General features: G+C 47.0%; 1 pseudogene; it reads left to right on the top strand.

Moving 5' to 3' along the window:
- Positions 1-17,376, top strand: part of LOC125645028 (uncharacterized) — a 170,605-nt pseudogene that overhangs the window by 7,740 nt on the left and 145,489 nt on the right.

The following is a 17,376-nucleotide window of genomic DNA, read 5'->3' as shown; positions in this document are numbered from 1 at the left end:
CCTCACCAATGTTGAATAGAGGGGAACGATCACGTCCCTCGATCTGCTCGCTATGCCCCTACTTATACATCCCAAAATGCCATTGGCCTTCTTGGCAACAAGGGCACACTGCTGACTCATATCCAGCTTCTCGTCCACTGTCACCCCTAGGTCCTTTTCCGCAGAACTGCTGCCTAGCCATTCGGTCCCTAGTCTGTAGCTGTGCATTGGGTTCTTCCGTCCTAAGTGCAGGACCCTGCACTTATCCTTATTGAACCTCATCAGATTTCTTTTGGCCCAATCCTCCAATTTGTCTAGGTCCTTCTGTATCCTATCCCTCCCCTCCAGCGTATCTACCACTCCTCCCAGTTTAGTATCATCCGCAAATTTGCTGAGAGTGCAATCCACACCATCCTCCAGATCATTTATGAAGATATTGAACAAAACCGGCCCCAGGACCGACCCTTGGGGCACTCCACTTGATACCGGCTGCCAACTAGACATGGAGCCATTGATCACTACCCGTTGAGCCCGACAATCTAGCCAGCTTTCTACCCACCTTGTAGTGCATTCATCCAGCCCATACTTCCTTAACTTGCTGACAAGAATACTGTGGGAGACCGTGTCAAAAGCTTTGCTAAAGTCAAGAAACAATACATCCACTGCTTTCCCTTCATCCACAGAACCAGTAATCTCATCATAGAAGGCGATTAGATTAGTCAGGCATGACCTTCCCTTGGTGAATCCATGCTGGCTGTTCCTGATCACTTTCCTCTCATGCAAGTGCTTCAGGATTGATTGTTTGAGGACCTGCTCCATGATTTTTCCGGGGACTGAAGTGAGGCTGACTGGCCTGTAGTTCCCAGGATCCTCCTTCTTCCCTTTTTTAAAGATTGGCACTACATTAGCCTTTTTCCAGTCATCCGGGACTTCCCCGGTTCGCCACGAGTTTTCAAAGATAATGGCCAATGGCTCTGCAATCACAGCCGCCAGTTCCTTCAGCACTCTCGGATGCAACTCGTCCGGCCCCATGGACTTGTGCACGTCCAGCTTTTCTAAAAAGTCCCTAACCACCTCTATCTCCACAGAGGGCTGGCCATCTCTTCCCCATTTTGTGATGCCCAGCGTAGCAGTCTGGGAGCTGACCTTGTTAGTGAAAACAGAGGCAAAAAAAGCATTGAGTACATTAGCTTTTTCCACATCCTCTGTCACTAGTTTGCCTCCCTCATTCAGTAAGGGGCCCACACATTCCTTGTGTGGCCTAACACAATTTGTGTTGTGTTAATCCCATGCATTAACTGCGATTAATTGACAGCCCTAAAAAATACTATGGTGAAATAGTGATCAATCCCTTTTTAAAATCTGAAAAATAAAGCTTCCTATTTATTCTCCTTTCTGGACTCTCATGGGCAGTTTTTGAGTAACAAGAGAGCAAAGAAACATGTTTGATGTAGAACTGCTAAACCTAGATTATTTTATTTTCTCACTCCTAAAAATCTGGAACTGAAAACTCTATTGAAGCATTTTTTTGTTAAATTCTCATCCCTATCTCTACATGGATCCATTGCTGTAGCCCAAGGTTAAACTTCTGATGATCAGGTTCTGTAATGAAAGTGTGATGGATTCTTTGAAAAATGTTTTATAATTATAAAGCAGTTTAATCCTACTGTGACAGGTTTGCACCGGGGTGCCACCTGGAACTGGGGTACCACTGAGCCCTGTGATGCACCAGCCTGGGCTCCCTCTCGCATTGTGCTGCTGTGACAAGCTGCAAAGCCCTCCAAGCTTACACTTTCACCAGCATTCACACAGGTAGAGACACACCCAGCTGCAGTTACATGCAGGCTCTCTCACCACCAGTCTCCCAGTTTAGGACCCCAGAGCAAATCTGGCCCCTATATGGGTTTAACACCTGGTCCGCCTCTCACTCAATGTGAATAGGATCATGCACACTTGTGGTAACCAAGCTGAGATTTTCCCCAGACACTTTACTCAAATGCACACTGGTCTGGATTAAAATATAAAATAAGTTTATTAACTACAAAAGGATAGAATTTAAGTGATTATAAGAGATAGCAAATGGATCAAAGCAGATTATCTAGTAAATAAACAAAACTGCAAACTGATCTTAACATACTAGATAGGTAGGATATGAATTTTCAGATTCTAACCCTGAGTGATAGGCAGGCAGGCAGATTCTTAAGGCTTCAACTTGTAGGCTCTAAAGTTTTACATTGTTTTGTTTAAAATGGGTAGGTTGGCTTTCCCAGGTTTTCATATATAGACTAGAAATCCCTTTAGCCTGGGACCATCACTTCCCCCAGTTCAGTCTTTGTTCCTCAGATGTTTCCAGGTGTGTTGTTGTAGAGAGAATGAGGTACCATCATGATGTCATTTCCCCCCTTTATATCTTCTTCCCACTTGCTGGAAAGCTCTTTTGCTCTGACCTGGGTCAAACAGTTCCCATTGTGTAGTGCTATCTCTGAGAGGTTTCTATTGTAACACAGTTCCTTGGGTAATCCTTGTGCTTGTGTGCATTTCCTCAATAAGCCATTGACATTGTTTGGCCATTTTACTGTTGTACCTGAAAGGCTGCTTGTGGGTGTTTTCAACCTCACGTGTTTCAGTAACATGTACATACCCAAACTTCATAACTTCACAGAAGATGGTAGCACATACAATCCAATGAAATATTAATGTCTAGCAGATCAAGACTTTCAGAATGATACCTCATATGGCATACTTTGTACAAAACATATCCTAATTATATGACAGTGGTGAATAAGGGGATGCCAGGGTATCACACCCACAGTCAAAAAATCCTTTATCCTTTTTTTTTAAAAGGATGAGCATAGTATGATTTCAAAAGTGTTTAAGCCTTTTTCATGTTGAATATATGAAAACACTGGTGTCAATCTGTCATGCATGACTTATACAGACAAGTCACGATATCTAACCTCAGTGAGAATTAGGGTATATATTGCCAGAGGCTATCATTACAAAGCAGCATGCAAATAGGATTTTAATTTTCTATCCAAAACTTAGAACTATTTGAAATGAAGACTCAACGGCAGCCACATCGTATCATTTTCAAAGACAACTCCTCTGCCCCTCTCCCCAAACATGGAATCAGTCCTGCCAGCTGAGATTTGATATCGGGGGGGAAATCCGCTTTAAACACTGGCAGATCTTGTTAACTGATGTTGCCTTAAACAGCAAGAGTTCCTGTTGTTCAGAGCAAGGTGCAGGGAGTTTGCAATTAGACAATTCACATCAAAACAAGATCAAGGAAGGCCACATGTCTCCGGCTGGTCTCTTCTTCCTTTCAAAAGAAGACTAAATTCATTAGCCAGTAGGGGAAACTCAAGCCAAGGAGATTTGGGTGAAATCCCAGCCCCACTTAAGTCAATAGCGAAACTCCCAGTGGCATCACTGGGGCCAGGATTTCACCCTCAATGTGTCAGGTAACAAATATGGGCCAGATCGCAATGTTGCCTACACTCATGATATTTAATGCATTTCTTAAAGTACCAGCTCCTGGAGGCAGGTGATTAGGTGAGAATCTTGGCTCTCAGGGTTCTTCTTCTTCTTTATTTGTAGTGTGGTGTCATGTAGGTGAACCAATCATGGATCAGTACCCCATTGTGCTAGCTTACACTCAGGTCATGTCTTTATCCTAGACATTCAGAAACCTGAAGGCAAATAAAAAGAACCCTCAATTTAAAAAAAAAAAATCTCTGGCTTAAAAATTACTTCTTGTGAGCTGAAAACACTTGGCAATACTCTGACCATAATACTTCTGCTCACACTGAATAGCACCTTGCTGCACAAGTGCTGGTTCAGCGTGGACGTCTTGGGGTGAGAGCTGCTATTGAGCATGGATAGCTGGGTCACATAATGCAGTATCAAGTGCTGAATAGCCTTGTATGCATCTTGTGGATCTCTCCCATTGCTTCCTGGGAAAGAAGGGGAAGAGTATTAAGGAAAGGGTGTTAATTTTCTAAGTGCAGCTGTCCAGCTCCAGGGTACAGGATTTCCTTCTAGTGTTACTAACAATCGCTGAGAGAGTTTTGATATGAACAGAGCTCAAGTGGAGTTCAAATGCAAGTGTCTCTGGTCATTCTGCTTGTGCTTGGTAACTGTAGTGAGCAGGTGATGACAGTGTAATCTTGAATGGGGAGTCTTCCTGAAGTCTGTCTTTGGGAGGTTGTTCCCGTCACAACCCATGCTGGTGCCAACCTAGACCCTTTAATGACATTCAGGCTGCATGCCTGTAACCCACCATTGAAAACAACCTGCCAATTTCCTTGTTTTTTTTTTTAAGTGACTTACCAAAAGTCTCAGAACAGCTCAGTGGCAGAGCCAGGAATAGAACTCAGGTAGGGCTCTTGGGTCAAGCCACTGGCTAATGCTGCCTTTCTCTTGCTAGATACTGGTTTCTTGGGGTTCTCTTAAACAAGTGAACAAAGAGCATGCAAGCAACTATTTGATGACTATTAAGATTATAGTGGTGCAGAGATGGAGTTTGGGAAGGGCCTAGCAGAGGAGGATGTGACTTGTGCTATGTTTACGCTGATGGTTTCCTTCTTATTTGCATTTTTCTTTCCCTCCGTTAGCCCGAAGCCACCACCTCCCGAGGGCGTACAGTCAAACCCCTCCAAGCGGCACCGGGACCGCCTCAATCAGGAGCTGAGCAAACTGACGAGCTTGCTGCCCTTCCCCAAGGATGTGCAGGCCAGGCTCGATAAGCTTTCCATCCTCCGGCTGACTGTAGGATACCTGAAAGTGAAGAACTACTTCATGGGTAAGTGTAGGCAACTCAAAGAGACTCCTGTGCTGAGACTGGGAGGGCTTCCTGGCTCGATGATGTTAAGCGATGTTCAGGGATCTGCTAGGCAGCATTTTATCTTCTTCTGAGCTGGATGGCATCCCAGTCCTGAATGCAATTTGTGCCAGAATGAGCTGCCACTGGGGAGGAGGGAGCAGTCTTAGGGCAGGACAGACCATGCATCCTAGGAAGGTGGACTGATGCTCCCTGTTTGTTTGTTAAGGCCAGGAGAGCAGAGTGGCTCAAAAGTCTGCCCTTTTACCTCATTACTATTAAGCTTTAGTGGTCGGAGGAAATGGCCCATGGGAGATTTGTCCTTGCCTAGAGGATGGACTTGGGAGGTTGAGGCAGAGCAGCAAGCATCCCAGCCTGAGTGGGGGAAGGCAGGCTTGCTTGTCGAATTCCGAGCAAAGACTTCTGGGAAGGGGAGGAGTCTGAGGCCCTTTATAATGCATCTGCAACTTAGTCAGTGCTTGTGAGAGTAGCACCATGGGAGGAGGTGCTGCCCAAAGGAACATTCCTTCTTGATGAAGCCTGTTGGCTCTGTTGGAGAAGACCTTGGGGATCAATATTACTAAGCACTTTGGGGAATGGGCCTGTACACAGGTTCATGAGACTGTCTGGTTTTGAGAATCTACTCCATCTAGATATTCATAATAGGGTTGGCTCCAGGAATCTCACTTTCCAGGTGCAGTGCTTCTGGGAATGAGGATAGAAATCTCACTCCTTTCTCCCCTGTCTGTTTGCTTCTGCTCCTAGAAAATACAGAGGGTGCAATGGGGAAAGAGGAGATACTCGTAGGTAGCCAAGTGCTGAGTAACAAAAAATGGAAAGCACCCAGTCTCACCATTGCCTGATGCCTGGAGTTGCAGGGAAGGTATAATGGAGACTGCTAGTGGAGGTTCCCTGTACTTTTGAGAAAGATGAGAATCTCGGCTAGTGAGTCCTAGGCCAAAATTCTATTCTTTCTCCTTGCTTGACTGATAGAGCAAGAATGTATGTGGTAAAGCATCTAATTCTATGTAGGCATCTCAGGTAACCTTGATGTCACAGTTGTGGTCCCAGTTTTAAGGGAGCAAGAAGCAATACTTTCAGCCATAACCTTCCTCTGTCTTGAAATCTTTAATATGCTAAATATTAAAGACGGGATTTCAAAAATGCACAGTGTTGGCCTATCTCTGCTCCCCATTGATGTCAAAGATAAAAATCCCATTGCTGTCAAAGGGAGCGGTTAGGCCAATGCTGAATGATTCTGAAAATCCCTATTGTGATAAGTTTTATCCTAATTTTAGTTGAATGATATTTATCTCCATGTGTAAGCCTTAGGCCTGGTCTACGCTACGAGTTTGTCGGATTTAGCAGCGTTAAATCCGAATTAACCCTGCATCCATCCACACAACAAAGCCATTTTTTCAACATAAAGGGTTCTTAAAACTGATTTCTGTACTCCTCCCCAACAAGGGGATTAGCGCTGAAATCGACATCGCCATTTTGAATTAGGGTTAGTGTGGACGCAATTCGAAGGTATTGACCTCTGCGAGCTATCCCACAGTGCACCACTGTGACCGCTCTGGACAGCACTCTGAACTTGGATGCACTGGACAGGTGTACAGGAAAAGCCCCAGGAACTTTTGAAGCTCATTTCCTGTTTGGCCAGGCAAGCTCATCCGCACAGGTGACTATGCAGTCCCAGAATTGAAAAAGAGCTCCAGCATGGACCGAACAGGAGGTACTGGATCTGATCGCTGTATGGGGAGAGGAATCCATGCTATCAGAACTACATTCCAAAAGACGAAATGCCAAAACATTTCAAAAAATCTCCGAGGCCATGAGGGACAGAGGCTGCATCAGGGACTCAACACAGTGCTGCGTGAAACTTAAGGAGCTCAGACAAGCATACTGGAAAACCAAAGAATCAAACAGACGCTCCAGGACAGAGCCCCAAACATGCCGCTTCTACGCTGAGCTGCATGCAATTCTAGGGGGGGCTGCCACCACTACCCCACCCCGTCCGTGCACTCCGATGATGGGGTACTCTCCGCCATGCCTGAGGATTTTGCGGACAAGCAAGATGAGGAGAAGGAGGACGAGCTTGGGGAGAGCACACAGTACACCGTTCTCTCCAACAGCCAGGATCTTTTTATCACCCTGACTGAAATACCCTCCCAACCCAAACAAGCTGGAGAAGGGACCTCTGGTGAGTGTACCTTTTTAAATATAATACATGTTATAAAAGCAAGTGTTTTTTAATGATTAATTAGCCCTGAAGACTTGGAATGCATTTGTGGCCAGTACTGCTACTGGAAAAGACTGTTAACATGTCTGGGGATGGAGTGGAAATCCTCCAAGGACATCTCCATGAAGCTCTCCTGGAGGTACTCCCAAAGCCTTTGCAGAAGGTTTCTGGGCAGAGCAGCCTTATTCCGTCCTCCATGGTAGGACACTTTACCATGCCATGCTAGTAGCAAGTAATCTGGTATCATTGCATGACAAAGCCTGGCAGCGTATGGTCCCGGTGTTTGCTGGCATTCAAGCAACATCCGTCCTTTATCTCTCTGTGTTATCCTCAGGAGAGTGATATTGTTCATGATAACCTGGTTGAAATAGGGGAATTTAATTAAGGAGACATTCAGAGGTGGCTGTTCCTACTGGGCTGTTTGCCTGTGGCTGAAAAGAAATCCTCCCCGCAGTTAACAAAGTGGGGGTGGGAAGGGCATTGGCGCTGAGCTGTTCGCGTTTGGCTAGCAGGGATTTTCCCTGATACCAGCCACGCGGTGGGGGGAGAGGAAAAGCGATCATCCCAGAGAATTGGATGGGGGGAGGGGGTTAGTTTGGTTTGTGCTGCTGCACATTAACAGGAAAACTGCAGCACTAAATGGCCAACTCAACGTGCTTTACTTGGTATGGGAAAGGAGGGGGCTGCTGTTATGAAGGTTGCAGAAGCCGAAAGACTATGGCTTACCATGGCCGCCTGCAAGCCGGATTCTGTTGCCCGGCCCTGCATGTGTGATCTCTGTTAGAGAGCTTATTCCTTCACTCTCCCGCTTCCCTGGTCCTTCTCACATGAACAGAGAGCAACAATACCCGAAGTCCGAAGGTGCAAACAATTCGATGTTTATTGGGGTGAACTTCCAGAAAGCTTAAATACAAGTTCCTTTTCCTTATTTCCGAATCCCAACTTACTTCCTGTTTGCCCCTAATTTATATAGTAATATTCTTAGCTATACCTTAACCAATCATTCTACTAAAATTTAACTAACCAATCCTAACATATTGTAACATGATTATGTAACCAATTATATCCCACCACCTTAATTAGTTTACACCCAGCAAAATTAATTATACAGCAGACAGGAACAATCACAGAACCACACAAAGAAAAGGAGTACTTGTGGCACCTTAGAGACTAACCAATTTATTTGAGCATGAGCTTTCGTGAGCTACAGCTCACTTCATCGGATGCATACCGTGGAAACTACAGCAGACTTTATATATACACAGAGAATATGAAACAATACCTCCTCCCACCCCACTGTCCTGCTGGTAATAGCTTATCTAAAGTGATCATCAGGTGGGCCATTTCCAGCACAAATCCAGGTTTTCTCACCCTCCACCCCCCCCACACAAATTCACTCTCCTGCTGGTGCTAGCCCATCCAAAGTGACAACTCTTTACATAATCAAGTCGGGCTATTTCCTGCACAAATCCAGGTTTTCTCACATCCCCCCCACCCCCATACACACACAAACTCACTCTCCTGCTGGTAATAGCTCATCCAAACTGACCCCTCTCCAAGTTTAAATCCAAGTTAAACCAGAACATCTGGGGGGGGGGGGGTGTAGGAAAAAACAAGAGGAAACAGGCTACCTTGCATAATGACTTAGCCACTCCCAGAGAACCACACAGAGATTATACAGACAAACAATAGCAAAGTGGGAACTATAATGGCAAGACAATACAGAAGTGAGGATTTCACATCCCAGTATTGATCAGTGAGTTCTTGCCAGACAGGGTGCTATCAAACTAAGTTTCCTTTTACATTTTCTAGGCACTTCCCTTTCTCTGGAGCTGATAGGCACTATCAGGACAGGATTGTATTCCTAACAGCCCAATAGCACCTTCTTTCCATGTGACTACTTTGGAATGTGGGGATGTGACTGGTCGCTTCCCAGCTTATGGCTGCCTCTGTCGCTTAGCCAAAGGCCTTAGCCTAAGAACAGGGCCCCAGACTGTCACAGTAAGAGAAGGACCTTACATTGGCAGACAGTGATTTTGATTCTTTCTTTTATACCTCTAACTAGCCAAGTGATAAGAATACACCTAAATTCTTAAAGTACAGGCCTTTACAGACAGGCCTGAATATCTATATCCTAACACTCCACCCCTTTTTTTCTTTTTCTTTTGGGATCCTCCTGCCCAGGTATCCCTGGAAAAGCATAGGACATATGGCGACACATTTCCTGATAGGGCCAGGCATCAAGGTGGAAGGTGTCGATGCTCCATCTGTCCCACTGCCCCTTGTGTAGTACCATGCCCTGCACCTTCTCTCGTACAGGCATACTACACCTATTCCAATTAGTGTTCCAGACTTCCCAGTATAGTGGGCCCGAGAAGGTTGGGTCCGGGTTGTCTAGTACACATAGGTGGGGGGGGAGGGGCTTACTAAATTACTTATAGGTTATAATTAGTGGCTGTTCTCTAGGGGGTTGTGCCCCCCTTGATCGTTTCCATATGCAATGTAACACACACATAGTTAACAATACACTAGCTGCTATGATAATTCACAGCAACACCGAGAGTCCTGACTACTGCAGTATGGTCCAACATCCTGGCCACCACCAAAAACACTGCTTCTCCTCCTTTTGATAAGGTTAAAATTTTGTCAGCGCCATCCTGTAGTGTGTATTGTAAGTGTGTCCAACTGTTGGCACTTGCAGCAAGTTGCTCTTGTAATCTTTGTGTACTTTTGTCCATATTGTGTTTCCATTGAATATCCACAGTGAAATTTGGTATTGTCCAAACCAATTCAACTACTTGGTACGGCATGGGGTAGTAGGTGCCAGTTCGATTGTTTACAACGATGAAGTCCACTGATCCATTGGTGCACCATAGTCCAGGTGGCAGGTTATAGAAATTTATAATTTTGGTCATACACTGGAAGGATTTTGACTCCTAGTGTTATGTTGCAGGATTGCATACATTCCCAACAGAATACACCGTACCCCATATACATTACCCCTAAATGCCCCCCCTTTGCAATAGGCCATTGATCCTGCTCCTCCATAGTCATAGGAGAGGGGCACATCCATATTCCTCCTCTGGATATACAACTGCTTAATGTGATGACAGTCCAATTTACACCATTCCAGCCCCCCCCACCTATTCCCTAGTGGCTCCCAACGTGCTCCCCCTTCCCTACTAACTCCCCTAGGGTTCAAGGGAACCACCTTATTTGCATTTCCTTCCCATGGTATCATACTAACAATTACACAAGAACTGTCCCCACAGGTCAGGGATGTTATTTTCCAGGTAGATGGGTATGTTTTTGCAATTGTGGATAGATATGGGCTAGCCTCCCAATTTAATACTGAAGGCCATTGTTCTGACCAAGCATCTCTCATAATATCCATTAACATTATTAACTGAGCATTTTGAATACCTACGCACACTTCTCCCCATGTTAGTCTTCTGAAGCCATCCTCTACCCATGTCAACAGGTCCCCTGCCCAATGAGTTAACTGCAAGTTTACCTCTACTGCTGTCCTCCACCCTGTGGCAACTGCTGATAGTTGCTGTGCCATTAATTCATTAATTTGTTGTTGAAATTTCACATTTTGGCTTACTAATTGTTTGGTTACCCACTCGTCCCCCAGATTCCATGTACCCAGCATAGTGTTCCCCGCTGCCCACAATCCCCTTTTCCAACGACGATTCCAGGTGTGTCCCCTCACCCATGCATTGAATTGTTGTTTCAATCCTTTTATGTACATACTACAATTAGGATGGATTTGGTCCACCCACCATTCCTTGGGGCGTACCACCTATGTAATAGAGTGAAAGGACACGTTAAAAAGTGCTGGCTGCACCTGCTCCCACAATGGCTCCCATACATTTGCTCGTCGGGGAATATTCTTGGCTCCAGGCTGTGGCCACTTTAAATTTGGATTCTTCCAACTTGGCATCCATATCACCTGTAGGGTTACATTCTGTAAAATGGTTAACTCATCATACACCCAGCGTCCCAAAGGGGATTTTACGCCTAATGTAATATGTACATAACAATCACACCTTCGGGGATTATCTTCCATGGAAGTACCATTGTGGTTACATATGGTAACATCACACCCTAAATGTGGGGCCCTATTTTCCCAAGAGGGTTCATTTGCTCCAGGAGACCAGAGGGTTATATTCTTTGGACCCTCTGTAACAAGCCACATATCTGGGTAACTGTGTTTTCCACTATCGTTAATCATGGCAGCACCCAGGGAGTACCATGCGATATTTCCTGATAAATTTGATATTCTCCACCTGGTTGGGATTCCCCCATCTAATCCATAAACCATATACCGACACTGCCAAATTCCTGTTGGAGTATTAGTGGTACATCTTTCTATGGGGAGATTCTCATAGTCTTCATTAGCTTTATTACCACAGGTTGCATGTGTAGCCGTCCATGTGTTTCCTCCTTTTGACACTTCACATCGTGGGATCTGAATAGAATTTGTAAATGTGACAATTGTGATTAGCACTAGTAATTGTTCCATCCAGGGCCAGGGAATTTTCATCCTTTTCTCCTTTTTGAATTAACCTGTAATACACACATAACAAAATTTACACGTCCCCTTTCCCAATCCCCTGTTTGTACCTTTTTATTTGCGTGCAGTGGACCCACTCCCGTCCTCCATTCTCTGTACCCAGTAATAGCAGACTGGGCCCTAACTGGTCAAGGACAAGATAGGGGCCCTTCCATTTAGGAGCTGGGAATGGATGGTGTTGACCTGGAATCGTGTACATCACTAGATCTCCCACCATGGGTAGATTACGCTCCCCAGGCAGGTCATACCATGCTTTAACTCTTGCTGCTCCTTGCTCGTCTCGCCAGGCCACCGCCTGCTGTACTTGTTTTACATGGTCAATTAAAGTTAAAATCCATTCTTGTGTTAAGCCATGTGTAGTGACTTCCCCAGGTACTGGGGTAAGTAGATTTTCCCACCGTTCCATAGGCCTTCCCATGAGAGCTTCATATGGAGAAAATCCTGTGCCCTTTGATTCTCGGGCCCTTATTCTCATTAAGACAAAGGGCAGTAACTGTGACCAGTTTTTTCCTCCGATTTCCACTCCCTTTCTTAGCTCACTTTTAATGGTGCGGTTCATGCGTCCCACCTGCCCCGCAGCCTGGGGGTGATAAGCAATATGGAACAACTGTGTGATTCCAGTGAGGGCTGGTAGCTCCCCTAACAGATCTGACCGAAAAGCAGCTCCTTGGTCTGAGTCAATCACCTTCGGAACCCCCCAGCGAGTGAATACCTCATTTACCAGTATTGCAGCAGTTACCCGGGCAGTTTGATACTTTGTGGGGAAAGCTTCCACCCACCGGCTGAAAGCATCCACTACCACCAACATGAATCGGTTTTTCCTGTGATCTGGTGGTAGGGGTCCTGTGTAATCAATTTGTATCCTTTCCCATGGTCCCCTTGGGGCTTGTCTCATTAATTCTCCCCTTAGCACCGTGTGAGGTGGGCTGTGCCTGGCACAGTCCAAACAACGTTCCAGATGTGATTTTAAATCAGCTGCCATTCCTGGCCACCAGCACAACCTTTTTAAAGTTCCCAGTGCCTCCTCAAACCCGGGGTGTCCCCCTGCCAAGCTCCCATGCACCCAGCTTAAGAAAGCCGTCCGACTTCCCTGAGGGCACAACATTACCGGTCCCTCAGTTGTTAAGACACACCAAATCCCTTCCATTAGTTCCACCTTTGGCACATGCCTGTCCCCAAGTTTCATGATGCCTTCCAGTCCTGGGTCAGATTCCTGCAACTCTCGAATTCGCCCTCCCCGATCTGTATCCACCCCGCTTCTTGTTAACACTGTGACAGGCACACTCTCTTCTGGCTCCCAGGGCCATGGGGGTGCCTCTGTTGCAGCCCGCTTGGCCTCTACATCGGCCAGATTATTCCCTTTGCTTAGGGGTCCTGTTTTCTTGTGTGCCTTTACCTTTACCACATTGATCCGTGTAAAACAGTGACTCAGCTCCTCCACTCGCTTCCACCAGGTAGCATGCTTGATTGTGGAGCCGTCTGTTGCCCTGAAATGATTATCTGCCCACCATCTCAGCATTAATGTGGCACCACGAAATACATAATCTGAATCTACCACCACCCAACATTCTGGCTCAAATTTGGGATCCACTTCATTTAAAGCTGTTAGCAAGGCTGCCAGTTCTGCCTCCTGAGCTGACTTCGCTTCTAGTGAGAAACCAATGGTGCTGACTGTCTCATTTCCTCTGATTCCCACAACAGCTAAGCCTGCAGTTTTCCGTCCCCCTTGATACATACAACTTCCATCCAAAAACCATACCAGTGTCCCCTCCTTTACCTGATTGGGGTTAGCTGCCCGAAACACCTGATGTTGGGTTTTACCTGGGCTGGCTTCACATTGGTGTGGGGTGCCAGCCAGATGTAATCCAGCTACCCAGACTATGGGTTCCTTTAACACCTCTGCTTTAATGTTTTCTGCCTGTAGAGCCAGCAACCATTTAGCAATACGCTGCCCACTCACTTGTCCCTGTAAGATAGTGTGCATGTTTAACAGCCGCAGGGGGTCATGATGAGATCGGACTATGACTTTCTGCATTCCCGTAAGGTATTTAAATTTCCCTACCCCCCCAGTAGGAGCACAACAGCACCTTTTCACACCACCCATACTTCAATTCCACAGCACTCAAAAGTCGAGAGGCAAAGGCCACAGGTCGGTCCTTTGCTCCATACTCCTGTGTTAATGCACAACCAATGGTAGTGTCTGATACCAAAGGATACAGATAAAAGAATTTCTCCCCATCCAGGTTTTCCTTTAGCACTCTCACTGCCTCAATACACTCTTCTGACCACTCCCAAGTTGAGGCTTGGGTTAGGTCAAATAGAGGCTGGGCTATTTCTGCATAATTGGCCACAAAATCCCTGCAAAATCCAGTTAGACCCAGAAAACTTTGCAAGCTTTTAACATCCGTAGGCAGTGGCAGGGACTGGATCAGTTGCATCCGTCCCTTATCGATTTCCCTTCCCATCTGAGACACTTCCACTCCTAAGTAGGTCACTCTTGTCTGTCCCATCTGAGCCTTTTTCCCATTGACCTTCAATCCTGCTCTTGCCAAAGCTTGCAGGACCTGCTCGGTTAGTTCCCTGTCTTCTTCCTCTGTCCCTGACATTAGCAACAGGTCGTCTACATATTGTATGCACCTTGCTGAATCCACCCCCTCCAGAGCCTGTCTCATGTATCTGTGAAAAATTGCAGGGGAGTCCCTATATCCCTGGGGTAGGACTGTCCAGCAGAATTGTCTGCCCTCCCATGTGAATGCAGTTTTATACTGACACGAGGTAGCTAGTGGCAGAGACCAAAACCCATTAGCTATGTCCAAAACAGTGAAAATTCGGATTTGGGGTCCAATACGGGCCAACATTTCAGGATACGCTGCCACCACTGAGGTTGGTGAATTGGCCAGAGCATTTAGTGCCCTGTAACCCACAGTGAGACGCCAGGTACCGTTTGGCTTCCTCACGGGCCACACAGCAGCATTACAAGGGGATGCAACTGCCCGAATCAGTCCCCTCTGTTCCAACTCCCCAATAGTTGCCCCCACCTCTGCCAACGCCTCCCGAGGAATAGGGTACTGTTTCTGTGAGGGAGGGTCCCCTCCCTCCATCAGTACCTCCATGCTGCTCCTCCCACAATCCAGGTTATCCTTAGCCCACACAGGGATGTGTTCCCACCCAGCCGGGGGTGGTGGGAGGGCATGTGCCGCCTTAATGGTCATAGTGGCTATCCCCATGGGAATGGTATAGCCCTGACCGTCCTGCGTTTGCCCCAGTAAACATACCCAATTGGCTAAATCCAGTACGAGTCCCAGTTTGTGTAAATCTCCTGCCCCCAACAGATTAAGCATATCATTACAACCCCACATAATCTCCCCTTCCCCCCAGATTCCTTTGATTTGTCCCCGCCTCAGGGTTAACTGTGTCTCCCCTCCCGTTGCCCCTACAATTGTCACAGTCCCTTCTGAGGGTCTCCCCTGCCCCCATGTGGTTAAACTGATGGCTGCTCCAGTGTCTATCAAAAAATCCCTCATGGGACTCCCTTCGATTGCCCCCTGGAGCGTAGGGTGACCAGACGCATCCCGTCCTAAACTGAGAACATGGACAGGACGCCTCCCAGGGCACCCCTAAGTTGCAGCACCCACCTCTGTCCCTCCCACTGGTTCATGAGGGGACCGGGGGTCCTGGCACCGAACGCATTCCTGTCTCCATGCAAAATTGTGTGTCTGGCATTTCAGGCAGTCCCAGTCCCTTGGCCTCCGGGACCACTTTCCCCCTGATCTGGTAAGATCGTGGGTAGTCAGTTTAGCCTGCAGTCTCTGGATCTGTTGCTCTATAGCTGCCCGCTTGTCCCTGACTAGCCCCCCAAAGCTACGAACTCTCCCTCTACCTCCTCCTCTCCAGGCTGACCCACTCCTTTCCACCTTGTATTGATCCCCCGCAGTAATAGCATGGACTGGCTCTTCCCCCTGATGCATCTGCCTCCACACATCTGCCTGTTCCAGAAACTAGGGTAGCTGATTGGGAGCAAGTTCAGGGTGCTGCAACCTTAAATGCCCCACGAACTGCGGATTGCTCAGCTCCAACCATTTTTCCAGCAATTCCACACCCCTACCCTGCTCCATACCCCCACCAGGTCCCGGTGCCCCTGCCTGGGGCAGCACCCATGGACCATCCAGGGGATCCACCCAACACCGTGCCCATGCCTGTATGCGATTAAGTGTATCCCGCCCTGTTTCCCCAGGGATTCGCTTCATCTTATTCATCCCTGCAGTACGAGAGTACACCCCAAACAACTGTTTTGCCACCTGTCCGGGGATTAGAAATGGGTGTGCCACTCCTGCCACATCGATTCCCAAGGTACCTCGTCCCAAAAGACTACGCCATAAGATCACCTGGTCCTCCCGAGTTAGACCCTCCACCTCCCTGCCCACCTCCACTAGCCACAGCACAAACTGATCCCAATCATTCCGGGGTACCTTTCCCAAACGGACCAGTACTGCCTCCCAGTCCTTCAGGGACAAGGGGTGGATTTCTGCCTGTTCTACTACTTGTGGGGCATGGTCCTCCCACCCTGCAACCAGGGCCACTATTCCTGCCTCCTGCAGTTCCTCCCAGGTAGCCTCTCTCGCAGGGGCTGTAACTGTGGATCGCCGGCTTACAACATCCACCGGCAGTGGTGGGTACAGTGTTTTTTCAGGGTAGGGTGGTGGAGGTGTCTCCTTCAGTTCCATTAGTGGGGCGGATGGTTTGGGGTCCCCAAGTCCATTGCCCCCATGTTTACAATGATACAATTCCTCCTCTAAGTCTCCTACTCTCCCCAGCAGTTCATCCCTCTCTCTCCGGATTGCCTCACAAGACTCCTCTGTCCGTGCAGCATCCTGTGCCTTCAAATCCGCTACCTCTACTGCTAACACGGATTTTTCTGTTAAAATCCGTTGCTGATCCACAATCCCCTCCAAATCCTTCATGTGTTGGAGGAGATCAGCTTCCCTTTTTACCCAGTATGCCATCCCAGCACACAAACCTTGTAATACCATTCCCTTTTTCCTACACTCCTTTCCCTTGGGGTCTCCCAAAACCTCTCCCATCTCTTTCTCAATCTCATCCCAGGTGAACCCCTGCACCTGGTATGGGCCCTGATGCTTCCTTACCCATTTGTTCAAAAAATCCGTTACCCCAGCTTGCCAGAACCCGCAACTACCATCACGAGAGTTCGCCATACCCCCTCCAAGCAGCTGCGCGGACTGTTGGGGAGGGGGACTTACAGGCTGCCACTCACCTATCCAATGTGATGTATCCAAGTCCCGGCACCAAGATGTTAGAGAGCTTATTCCTTCACTCTCCCACTTCCCTGGTCCTTCTCACATGAACAGAGAGCAACAATACCCGAAGTCCGAAGGTGCAAACAATTTGATGTTTATTGGGGTGAACTTCCAGCAAGCTTAAATACAAGTTCCTTTTCCTTATTTCTGAATCCCAACTTACTTCCTGTTTGCCCCTAATTTATATAGTAATATTCTTAGCTATACCTTAACCAATCATTCTACTAAAATTTAACTAACCAATCCTAACATATTGTAACATGATTATGTAACCAATTATATCCCACCACCTTAATTACTTTACACCCAGCAAAATTAATTATACAGCAGACAGGAACAATCACAGAACCACACAGAGATTATACAGACAAACAATAGCAAAGTGGGTACTATAATGGCAAGACAATACAGAAGTGAGGATTTCACATCCCAGTATTGA

This window comes from Caretta caretta, chromosome 11 (genome assembly GCF_965140235.1).
Source record: "Caretta caretta isolate rCarCar2 chromosome 11, rCarCar1.hap1, whole genome shotgun sequence".
Classification (NCBI taxonomy): Eukaryota; Metazoa; Chordata; order Testudines; family Cheloniidae; genus Caretta; species Caretta caretta.
Note: the sequence above shows the minus strand (reverse complement) of the source record. Positions and strands in the feature narration are given on the sequence as shown.